We start from the raw sequence: 13,167 nt of genomic DNA on the forward strand, positions 1-13,167 counted from the left end.
TATGCGGTACAGTACTTTTTTATTTTTATTTTTCTCCTCGTTGCTAGAACTGAAAGAAGCGCCACACGCCCTTTAAAATCGAAAGGTTATGCGGTCAATAATTGGACAAATCAGTGGAACGTAACGCGAAATAATTGCTAAAGGCTGTATGGGGCATATTGTTGCAGAAATGCAACAGAACCTGCTCCTTGGATTTTTAGACTTTCATCGAGGCACGGTCAACTTTTACATAACTGAAACAATATAACTTTAATTCAACGACAGAATTACAAATTCATTAGGATAATCAGTTGTGTGACCAAGTGAAACAGTGATAAACGTATTAATTCTCAGCGACTAAGTCTTGATAACCAATAACGGAAGTACATATTACCAATGTTAACGTTCCACAATAAGATTTACTTTAGATTGTCTTGTGAACTATCTTTCAGCTTTCTAGACCGTCATCGGACAACTTGAGTTGTTCATGGCTGGATATAAAATAAATATAACTATGGTACATTAGTATTGTGTAGTACTTCAGTGTTTAATATCTCTGTCTTCTTCCAAGTACCGACGGATTATACCATAAATGTGGGCCTTGACTTCTGAAACCTAGACAATGATAAGGGCAAATCAGTATCTTGTGAAATCGAGATAACTTTTGATTTGGGGACGCCTTGATTGAAAATCTACTTTTTCTGCTTTTATTCTACCCGAGAATTCTTGTGTGTCCGTGATACGAGTTTTCTTATGTTCATTTCTTATCTTTCACACTAAGCGCCTCTGATTTACCATTTCGTGTTAGAAGATAAAACTCAGAAGGCAAATAGTTCAAACGGCTCTAAGCACTATGGGACTTAACGTCTGAGGTCATCATTCCCCTAAACTTAGAATTACTTAAACCTAACATATCCTGCCTCGGGCATGGATATGTGATACATATCCATGCCCGAGGCAGGATTCGGACCTGCGACCATAGCAGCAGTGCGGTTTCGGACTGAAGCGCCTAGAACCGCTCGGCCACAGAGGTCGGCTCAGAGGGCAATTTTGAATTATAAACTTATTTGTAGTTAATGACTTGTCATAATCCCAACTATCTATCTTAATTCTACGGCTGTGTGGTAAAAGAAAAGCTCTTCTTAATTTTACTATCGGCATCTCACTGTGAGTGGAATTTGAATTTAAAGAATTAAACATACAATGTCAGATCTTCTAATACAGATGATTGATTAGGAATTTAAAAAAAATACAGCTGTTCGTTAATTAGGGACCTCCCTGCTATTCAGAAACTCAGCAGGAAGGCTGCTTCATACAAATTGATTAATGAGACCTTTTTAAGCAATTTTTCACAGACAAATTATGTGTGGGGGTGCTCTTCGCTTTTACTGTGTTTTCTTGTCGGTAGTACAGTTCTCAAACTTTAGTGCCTGATATTACGATAATAATTTATTGCGATTCTACTAAGAGAGTTATACTGTACAGATGACTAGTCAATGAAATTTGACATTCGAAATTGAAAATAGAACTATGGTGTGGAAGTTTAAGATGTAGAAAGCTATATTTGTTGGGTATATGATATTCTCAAACATCTGTTTTATTATATTTCGTTAGAAACTACGTTCAGATTATATAAATTGTCTCAGAATTGTCCACATTTCATAAAACTAGAGTAACAAATCTGAAGCACATAAGAGCTTTTATTCTAAACTCACATAAATTCTTATTATTACTCTGTAAAGGAACGCTCAGAAACTGATGAATTATCAGAGAGTTTCCGTTCTTCTTCGCATGGATTTAATTTGAAGCTGACTTTTGATTCTACAACTATACTAGCTACAGTGCAGTATGTAATTGATGAAGTCATCGACTAGCTTGTAAGGAAAAGGAACAACATCGTTGGGTCACTACGCCATCAGACTGTTCTTATGTACTGAACAGTTACAACTGTGCGAGTCTGCGAGTCCGAGGGGATGGGATCTCACTGGGTTATTAACACCACACTCCTCCCCCACACACAGCCGCCCCCCAAAGATATCCAGATTCTTGCTAGGGTGCCGCAACGATAAAGCTAACCGTACCGTAGATGCAAGCACGACGGCGGGATGGGTATGTGTGAGAAGCCAGATTAACGCGTGGTTCCTGAAGAGGATCAGCAGAATTTTTAGTAGGTGCAGGGGCAACAGACTGACCCATCTGGGCTTATAACATTAACCAACATGGACTCGCTGTGATGTTACTGAAAACGGCTGCAAGCAAAACGAAATTTTTTCCCGAGGACATGTGGCTCCACTTTTTGGCTTAATGATGATGGCATTCCCTTCCATAAAATATTTCTAAGGTAAAAGAGTCGCCCATTACAAACTCCAACAGTGTAATACTCAGGAGGATGTCGTCATCGAGTAAAACCAAATTGGAATTCTAATGGTTGGAAAGTGGAGCGTTTAGATTCCTTAATCGGGAAGACAGCTTAGAGAATTTAAAAACGGAAATTTGCAACAGAGACTTCTCAGATCGACGATCGGCAGTTAATAAGTGGGAATTTTCGATAGAAAATACATGTATATGTTTGAAAAATCCTGCTATTTTAATTCATTTTGTATTTTCTAACGTTTAAGTTAGACGTAGTAGGAATTAGCGAAGTGTGGTGACATATAAAACAAGACTTCTGGTCATCTCATTACAGGGTTATCAATACAAAATCATATAGATGTAATACAGGATTAGACCTAATAATGGGTAGGAAAATGAGAATGCAAGTAAACTATTGCGAACAGCTTATTAAATGCATTACTGTAACCAAACAGACACGAAGCCGACACCCATCACTGTAGTACAAGATTATATACCAATTATCTCTGCAAATAACGAAGAGATTGAAGGAATGTACGACGATATATAAAGGAAAATGTGCAGACAGATAAGGGAGAATAAAATTCAATTGTGGTTGGTGAGTGGAATTCAGTCTGCAGAAAAGAAAATGATGGATAAATAGTACGAGAACATGAACTGTGGGAAAGGAATGAAAGAGGAAGCTGCAAAGTAGAATTTTCAACAGTTCATAGTTTAATCATCGGCAACACTTTCTATAAGAATCGTGAAAATTGGTAGTAGATATGCTAAACACCTGGGTACTGTGAAATGTTTCAGATTGACTATATAATGATAAGACACAGACTTCGAAAGCAAATTTTAAACTGTAAGACATTTCCAGGGGTATATGTGGACTCTGACGATAATTCAGTGGTTCTGAATTGCAGATTAAAACTGAAGAAATTAAGAAGATGGGACATGAGTAAATTGAAGGAACCAAAGGTTGCTGAGAGTTTCAGCGACGGTGTTAGAGGACTTTGAATCAAGTGATTTCAGCCATCTAAAAAACGAAATTAACAGAAAGTGCAAAGCAGCTAATCAGGAGTGGTTCGATGATAGATGCAAGGTCTTAGAAGCACGCATATCTAGGAAAAAGAAGATTCTGTCTATAGAAAAATTAAAGAAACATTTGGATAAAAGAGAATCAGTTGTACGAATATTAAGAGCTCAGGCGTCAAGGTAGGTATTAAGCAAAGAAGTGAAGTCTGAAAGGTTGAAGGAATGTATAAAGGCCCTATAAGGGGGAGTAAAACTAGAGGACAGTATTACAAGAAGAGAAGAGGAATAGAAGATGAGATGGGAGAAGTGATACTGCGAGGAGAATTTGACAAAGCACTGAAAAACTTAAGTGGAAACATGGCTCCTGGAACAGACAACATTCTATAAGAATTACTGAGATGCTTGGGAGAGCCAGCCATGATAAAATTAGTCCACCTAGTGTACAAATACCATCAGGTTTCAGTAAGAATGTAATAATTCCAATTCCAAAGGAGTTTGATACTACCAAGTATGAAATAAGTTTTAATAAGTTGTGGTTACAAAATAGTGAAACAAATTATTTACAGAAAAATGGAGAACCTGGTAGAAGCCTACCTTGTGGAAGATGAGTTTACGTTGCAAGAGACGTAGGGACAAGCGAGGCAACACTAACCCTACGATTTATCTTAGAAGATAGGTTGAAGAAAGGCAAACCTACGATTATAGTATTTGTATATTAAGAGAAACCTTTTGCCATTGTCGACTGGACTACACTCTTTGACATTTTGATGGAAGAAGGGATAAAACACAAGGGCCATCCGTTAATTACAAACTGTACGCAAATCAGACTGCAGTTATTAGAGTCAGAGAACATGAACGGGAACCCCTTTTTTGAGAAAGGAATGAGACATGGTTGTAGCCTAACCCCTATATTAATCAGCCAGCTCATCTAACAAGCTGTGAAAGAAACCAATGAGAAATTTGGAATGGGAATTAAAGTTCAGGGAGAAGAAATAAAAACTTTGAGGTTTACTGATAACATTGTAATTTTGTCAGAGACGGCAAAGGGCTTGAACGCTATTTGGGTAGCAAAGTAATAGACGGTGACCAAAACAGAGAGAGTATATAAAATGCAGAGTGGCAATAGCAAGAAAAGAATTTCTGAAAAAGAGCAATCTGTACACATGCAATTTCAGTTTAAGAATTAGAAAACCTTTTCTGGAGATGTGTGGAGTATATCTTACGTGGAGATGAATCCTGGACGATAAGCAATTGAAACTAAAAGATAACAGAAGCTTCTGAAATGCGATGCAAGGGAAGAATGTTGAAGATTAGACGGGTAGTTCGAATAAGAAATGAGAAAGCAGTTAATAAAATTGTGGAACAAGAAATTTGACACAAATTGATGAAAAAAAGGAATCAGTTGATAGGACACACCCTGAGCCATGAAGGAGTTGTCAGTTTGGTAATCGAAGGAAGTGGGGAAGGGGGGAGTAAAAATTGTAGAGGGAGACCAGTGCTTGAGTACTGAAATCAGGTTCAAATGTACGCAGATTGCGGTAGTTATGCAGGGATGAAGAGGCTTGCATAGGATAGACTAGCATGGGGTGCTGCATCAAACCAGCCATCACTCTGAAGACAACAACAACAACAATTTTCAGTTGGTTGCCGGATGGTTAACCAACATGCCTGTGCTTGTGTCCTGTCCGCCTGTGGAGAACATTTCAATCGGGTAATGGTATACATTCACAGGCTGACTGCTGCCGACAGTACATCCGAAACGGTTAGTAAGTAAAAGCATAAAACTATGGGAAGTTGAACAAAACAAGATAGGAAGGGAAAGATCCTTTACTAAGAAAAAAGAAATTACGGGATGATTGAGTTTCCCGACCGGAAGAGGAAACAATTGAAAAAAACTGCATTCGCCACCTCAGACATTGTCTGCAGATCTGTGCTGACAGGCGTAATATTGATGAAAGTGAGTTCATAGTTGGGTTTTATGTCGTGAAAATAATCATGTTGTCGAAACTGTGAGACTTCATTGCTATGACAATTCTTAAGTCGAATGCGTGACACATGAACTTCTCAAATTTTCGAACCAATGCTTTTAATATCACTCATTTTACTGAACTGTAATTCATTGTAGTAACGCTAAAGCAACGTTCTGAACACTAATACAAACAAATTATTATTAATATATTTAAACATTTTATGTATTATATAATTATTATTTATATACTAGGCAACAACGGTACGTCAAAAGTGGTGGTGACGGGTGTTATATTTGGCTTCCGCGGGCGCGGCAGGGAAAAGTCTACATTAAGCACGTTTTTGTATCAACGCAGATATTTGCTGAGGTCCCATCTCGCTGGAACCACGGATTGACGCGCGCAGTAATAACGATGTGCCAAACAGTTCCAAAAATTTAGTACGCAGAAACTGATAATAAACTACATTGCATATGTTTAGTGGTAGAAATACAGGTCTTAAAATATGGTTCCACAGTTTTCACAACCAAGATTTCAGAGGAAATCTTCGCTGGCGAAATTTAACAGTAATCGCGTGGAAAACGGAATTTGAGTAAGTAAATATTACATCAGTTCCATACGAGGTTAAAATTGTGTGGTCCTCGTTCCTGCACCTTCTGATGGTCGTACACATCAGATTGTACTCTTTAATACTAGCTACACGACTACTTCATCTGTACTCCTAGTATTTGGTACAGCCTGCATACTTGCTGAAGATTCATAACGAAAAATTTTCATCACTGCATCCTTAAAACTCCTTGTCCATACCGCACGCTTGCCGTCGTCTACGTGCGCACAGCAATGACTCACTGTTCCTCGAAAGCGCATATGCAGTGCAACAAAGGGTACTTTGGTATGAATCTCTCCTGTTGGAAACCGATGCTCGAAATTACGATGCAAATCCCTTGCCGTTGTCCTTCTCCTCACTGTAATGCAAACTGTTGTCAGTGAGCTCAAACAGTACGTAGTAGTCAACATTGGATCCAGAACTTCACATATAAACACTAACAGCACCTGGTAAGCCACACGAAAGTGTTAGAAGGAGAACAAATGCAACAACTGCGAACTGAAACATAACTCACGAAAGACTGCTTAAAATGATACTATCCTTAACAAACAAAACAAAAACTTCCTCTCAATGCGTCGCAGAGTCTAAATTTATTTGGCCATGTTTCCATGCTGCGACAGTAGCGAGTAATCGCATCAGTGCGCCCTAATTTACCCACGAAAAGCAAAGCCCAGCTTGAGTTGGACAAGGACAGAGTTGGCCTCAGTCATCAGCTCTGTGCCGAACATAGCAATAAACACCGCCTTAATACCGGAAAGGAAACTTTTTCCAGGAGCAAAAAAACAAAAGTTAGGCATGGAATCTCGAACATCTTCTAACCTACGTCATACACACAAAGAACCCACATTGGGAGACTGGCTCAATAACCTGCTTCAACAACACAGGGTAGAGCAAAATAAAATCGGCCAGAAGTATGGGAAGACATTCCAGAAATAGCTTAAGATTGCACTTTCGGCACCATAATCAGGACTCATACAAAAACATGGGGTCAAATTATGTTTTAGATTCTTGAAGATATTTAATTTTAACATTTTTTATTTTCAATAAGTGTGTTAGTTTTCAATAATACTTTTAGTTTCAAAATTTTATTTTTCAATGAAAAAAGTGGTCTAGAGATGGCGCCTTTGAGTACTGAACCCTAGATCCTGGGTCCCAATGCTCGATTCCATTTATTGCTTGCATTCTGAAAAAAAATTGTTAGCTACGACCAGCAAGGATTTCCAGTATAAGAAGTAACCTTCATCCTTCCAAAAGCCTTGTCAAAAGTGGGCATAGGGGATCCTGACAAACTGGAAGAATCAGCGATTATCAATAGCATGGGGATGCAGAGGGTAATGGAAACAATTGCATTAAGGACAGATAGTGTGTTTCCACAGGATATGTAAACCTCTAAAATAGTCCCACGATAACTAGTTCCTCTGCAAAAACTTTCAGTGATAAACCAGTCACCTGTTCGGATATCCGGGTGGAAACTGCTGAGGAGAACGAAAAACTAAGCCAACGTTCTACGAAGAGGAGCGTGGAATGTTGGAATCTGAAAAGACAGAAAAGTAGGCTGACTTTAGACTTACAGGGATTAGTACAGTGTAAAGGAAAACAAATAGAGATTTCTGGTAAGATGATTATGGCGCACTAAAGACTGCTTCAACTAATGAGGTGTCGGCATTCTTACGAACGGGAAAATTGGGGAGCAAACATAATAACAGAATTATTATTCTAATGAATGAAACTAAGCCAAAATCAACTACAATTTTGCAGATTTACATGTCCATGTCACAAGATGATGAGAAAGTAGAGATAATACACTGAAGAGCCAAAAAAACTGGTACCCCTGCCTAATATCGTGTAGCGTTCCCACGAGTACGCAGAAGTGCCGCAACACGACGTGGCATGAACTCGACTAATGTCTGAGTTAGAGCTGGAGGGAACTGACACCATGAATCACGCAGGGCTGTTCATAAATCCGTAAGAGTACGAGGGGATGGAGATCTTTTCTGGACAGCACGTTGCAAGGCATCCCAGATATGCTCAATAATGTACATGTCTGGGGAGTTTGGTGGCCAGCGGAAGTGTTTAAACTCAGAAGAGTGTTCGTGGAGCCATTCTGTAGCAATTCTGTGCTTGTGGGGTGTCGCATTGCTCTGCTGGAATTGTCCAAGTTCGTCGGAATGCACGATGGACATGAATGGATCAGGTGATCAGACAGGATGCTTACGTACGTGTCACCTGTCAAGTCCTATCTAGAGGTATCAGGGGTCCCATATCACTCCTACTCCCAACACCATTACAGAGCCTCCATCAGCTTGAACAGTCCCCTGCTGACATGCAGGGTCCGTGGATTCATGAGATTTTGTCTATACCCGTACACGTCCATCTGCTCGATACAATTTGAAACGGGACTCGTCCGAAAATATAACATGTTTCCAATCATCAACAGTCCAACGTCGGTGCTCAAAGGTCCAGGCGAGGCGTAAAGCTTTGTGTCGTGCAGTCATCAAGGGTACACAACTGGGCCTTCGGCTCCGAAAGCCCAAATCGACGACATTTCGTTGAATGGTTGGCACGCTGACACTTGGTGATGGCCCAGCACTGAAATATGCAGCAATTTTTGGAAGGGTTGTACTTCCGTCACGTTGAACGATTCTCTTCAGTCGTCGTTGGTCCCGTTCTTGCAGGATCTTTTTCCTGCCGCAGCGATGTCGGAGATTTGATGTTTTACCGGATTCCTGGTACTCATGGTACACTTGTGAAATGGTCGTACGGGAAAATCCCCACTTCATCGCTACCTCGGAGATGCCGTGTACCATCGTTCGTGCGCCGACAATAACACCACGTTCAAGCTCACTTAATTCTTGATAACAGGCCACTGTAGCAGCAGTAGCCGATCTAAAAATTGCACCACACACGTTTTCTTATAAAGGCGTTGTCGACCGCAGTGCCATTTTCTGCCTGTTTACATATCTCGGTATTTGAATACCCGTGTGGATACCAGTTTCTTTGGCGCTTCAGTGTATATGAGCAAATATAAGAATTGATAAACTGTGTGGATTAGGAAGACAATTTGATAGCGCTGAACGACTGGAACGCTGTTATATGGGAGAGTAACAATAGAATATTGGTTGGGGGAAAGGAATGAGAGAGGAGAGACACTTCTAGAATTCTGCTTTATGTTTTAACTAGTTGTAACGAACACGATCTCCCAAACGGAAAAGAGAAGAAGATGTACTTGGAGAGGATCATAGGGAGTTATCAACTGGAGTATATCATGGTTACACAAAGATTTAAAAATCATACTCTGGACTGCAAAACAGACCTAGGTGAGGATGTAGACCACAACCTAGTAGTGATTAACGTTAGATAAAAGTTCAAGAGGATAAATCAAAAGAGTATCCTTTGAACTGGAGTACTGAATAGCTAGGATATAGTGACCAACGGCCTCGCCGCGTTAGTAATGTCGCTTCCCGTCATATCACCGAAGATAAACGCTTTTGGGCGTGGCTACTACTTGGAGGGTTACCATTCGCGTCTGCCGAGCGTTCTTGACGAGCAGGGTGCCCCCAGCCCTCGTGATGCCAATTGAAGAGGTCCTTGAATGAGAAGCAGCGGCTCACGAAAACTGACAACAACCGGGTAGCGATGTGCTGATCGCACGCCCCTCCATATCTGCACCCAGTGATGCCTGTCGGATGAGGATGATACGGCGGACGGTCGGTACCGTTGGATCTTCCGAGGCCTCTTCAGACGGAATTAGGATAGAGTGAGACGAAGGGAAAATTCTCCGAGGCAATGACCATTGGCCCAATAAAAAGTGACTAACTAGCTAAGAAGAAGATGAATGGAAAATAATAAAGAAAGAAATAAGTAAGGCAGGTTGGGATACGGTAAATGTAGCGAAATCAAAGGTGAAGAAGCTAGGAACGACTCAGTAAGTCCTTGTGCTTATTAATGGAAGGAGAAAATGTAGTAATCTTAAGAATGAGCTTAAAAGACTTAGGGATAAAACCAACAGGAACTCAAATGTTATATGAGAGTTAAAAAGAGAAACGTAAAGTCACTAATAAATATATATTTTTAGCGAAAGTTGACACGGCGTGCATGAAGGCTAAACGTAACTTCACTGAACTAATAAAGATGTTAAGCTACGAGATACTGATGAAAAATCTCTATTAAATGTACAGGATAGGTCAGGCAAATGGCAGCAATACATAGATGAACCGTACAATGGAGGGCTACTATGCCGCAGGAAGAAGAGGACGAAATGTATCTAGCAACGCGACTAGAGCTTGGCTGTGAGGAACTGAGCTCAAAAGGTTATTTGCGTTGGTCAGAAAAGTCTACGAAACGGGTGACCTACCATCACATTTCCACGACATCATCATCATCATCATCATCCTATTAAAAAGAAAGGAAGTACTGACAAAGGTGAAAACTATAGCACGATTAATCTCGCCTTTGACACTTCTAAACTGCAGACCACAATAATATGCAAAACAATTGAAATAAAAACTGAAGACCTGCTGGACGAAGATCAGTTTGGTTTGAAATGGAAAAGGTACCAGAGAAACAATTGTGATGTGCTTAGTGACGCCAGGCAGACTGACAAATAAAAAAACTATGGAAAAATCGGTCAATTGCTTTATGAAGTGATTTGTCTAAATGTAAGAAAAAAACAGATTAGAGAAACATTTGAAGCATCTCATTTGCTGTATATTATTTGGAGCATCATTCAAAATGGCATTCAATGTTTCTCTAATCTATTATATTTCTTACTTTTGAACAACCCATGTGACAAAACATTTGACCGATTCTTTTTCGAAGTTTTTATTATTTTCAAGTTTATTTTGAAAGCATGATATTATTGACACCTCATTTACTTTCCTAGCGTCTTCTGTCCTCGAAATGTCTCTAATGTAGCACACGATTATTAGGAAACCATTCTACAGGTAAATATCAATTTAAAACGCCAAATACGTAGGCCTCGAAGAGATGAATTTTTTGACGATCCATCTTTTCTTGAGATATTTCAATTTTCGCTTAAATCAATAATAACATTTCTCTTAATTACCATATTACTTTCAAGCAATTAATTTATTTTTCAAAATTGTACCTCACGCTGGTCAACTCGATACCCAATTTATCTATTTCCCACTCTACGTTTGACTATGAAAATTCGGACAAAAACCTATAATGTAATTTATAGTAAGTCCTGACCAGCAAACAGGATGTTTTCATATCACACGTGGACCTAGAGAAAGCTTCTTAATATTGTCCGCAAGGTCATTAATATACAACTTTAACAGCAAGCATCCTAACATATTTCCCTGGAGCACACCCGAATTTACATCTACATCTGATGATGACTCTTTCCGTCGAAGATAACATGCTGCATCCCACTAAAAAAAAAAAAAAAAAAAAAAAAAAAAAAAAAAAAAAAAAAAAAAAAAAAAAAAAAAAAAAACACTCAGTCCAGTAGCAAATTTCGCTTGATACCCGATATGAGCGTACTTTTGAGAAGAAGTGTAGATGTGGTTCTGAATCAAATGTTTTTCGATAATAAAGGAATACTGCATCTGTCTGGCTGCCTTGATCCAAAGCTTTCAGAATGTCACGTGAGAAAAGTGTGAGCTGGGTGCGCATGACGGATGTTCTCGGAATCCGTGCTGGATCGCATGGATGAGGCCATTCTGTTTGTTCGAAAAAGCAATGAAGATATTAGAAGTAGATTAGTATAGGGAAAGAAAGCTTTCTTCAGCCGAAGAGCTGTGCTCGTATGAGGAAGGAGTTGCTGAAAGTTCATGTCTGGAGCTCAGCACTGCATTTTCTGGGCCGTCGTGAATGCGGAAGAGAAGAAACTGTGAGCCTCTGCAATGTGGTGCTATCGAAGAATGTTCACAATTATGTGGAGAGATAAAGTACGAAATGAAGAATTACAACAAAGAATAGACGAGTGAAGAAGTGTCTGGAAGAAACGAGCCATAATAAGGGACAGATTGCTGGGACATACGCTGTAACATTCAGGCATAGTTAAGTTGGCGTTGGATGGAGTAGTAGAAGGCAAGTGGGTACTGGCAAAGACTAGACTGTTCTAAACAAACTATATAAGATTTTGAGAATAGTGGTTAGGTAGAGATTAAAAGATGAGCATAAAAAAGGAAAGATTGAGTCCATCATGAAACCAGGCGAAAGAAGAACGACTTAAAAAAGGTACAAATAAAAAAGGACATCTAGTGTATGCAAACCGTAGTGTGTAGATCGTCAGTGATATTTCTATCAGTTACTGGTTTCTCTAGTCCCAAAGACCAAGAAATAGTCTAGAACTGGGTTGAGTAACAAACAACTACCACAGTGAAATCCATACCGTACCAGTGTTCACAGGACATTTTCCTTTAGAGTGTATTTGATAGTTACTCTTAGTCCGTCACTTACTGTCTGTGAAAACATTGTACATCTTGCGCTCATTGTAGCATTGTGCAAAAGGGTTCTGTAGGTTACCCTAAAAAAGTTATACAAGACCTCCGTCCAGTGCCTGACCTGCCCGTTCTCAACGATCTGCGGAGGAAAATTCTTACTATCTTCACCGTAAACTGTAACTTTACCAAACACAGTAAGGCAATAATTAACAAGCACAAAAAAAAAAAAAAAAGGTCACCTGAATACACAAATACAGCGACCTGATGACGAGAGAATACGCACACAAAAGTACCAACGGTTTTGAATAACTTAATCATAAGTATAGTGACTGGTAGCGATTTCGTAAAACGAGTATTAAAATGGTTAACAATTATTCAGCACGAAAGGGTTATGGAAACAAACTCATGACGTTGCGTAGTCTCCCATTATGCTGTTTTACGTGATATAAAATTAAGATACACTCGGACTCGTCAGGCTAAATAGTATAAATATGTCTTTTGTCGTTGAATTGTAGCACCTAAGATAGTGTATAAACACACAAAACTCCTCGCAAGAATGGTAACTTATCCTGAAGGCGAACCACATCAATGAGAACTTTATCAAAGCAAATTGTACGCACCACGGAGGGAGTGCTGCAGCTGGTGAGACCGTGCAAAGCAGACGCAGGACACGCACTGGGACCTCCAGAGACGTCGCAGCTGCCGCGACGTCCGACCGCGTCTGCGCGTGCGCCGCTGCCGGCGACTGGCCCAACCGGGGCTGACGTCAGCGGTCAGCCTTCGGGAGGCGGCGACGGCTTCTGCGGGTCACCGAGGAGGCGGAACTCCCCGC

General features: G+C 40.0%; 1 protein-coding gene across 1 annotated transcript in view; it reads right to left on the reverse strand.

The window, feature by feature from the left end:
• The window catches only part of LOC124544986 (venom protease-like), a 206,513-nt gene extending 193,470 nt beyond the window's left edge, over positions 1–13,043 (reverse strand). Inside the window, exon 1 of the mRNA XM_047123746.1 lies at positions 12,956–13,043. The gene's annotated coding sequence lies outside the window, so the exon portion shown is untranslated. The remainder of the gene's footprint in view (positions 1–12,955) is intronic.
• Positions 13,044–13,167: the final 124 nt, after the last annotated feature.

The sequence above is a fragment of the Schistocerca americana genome, chromosome 1 (assembly GCF_021461395.2).
Source record: "Schistocerca americana isolate TAMUIC-IGC-003095 chromosome 1, iqSchAmer2.1, whole genome shotgun sequence".
Lineage (NCBI taxonomy): Eukaryota > Metazoa > Arthropoda > Insecta > Orthoptera > Acrididae > Schistocerca > Schistocerca americana.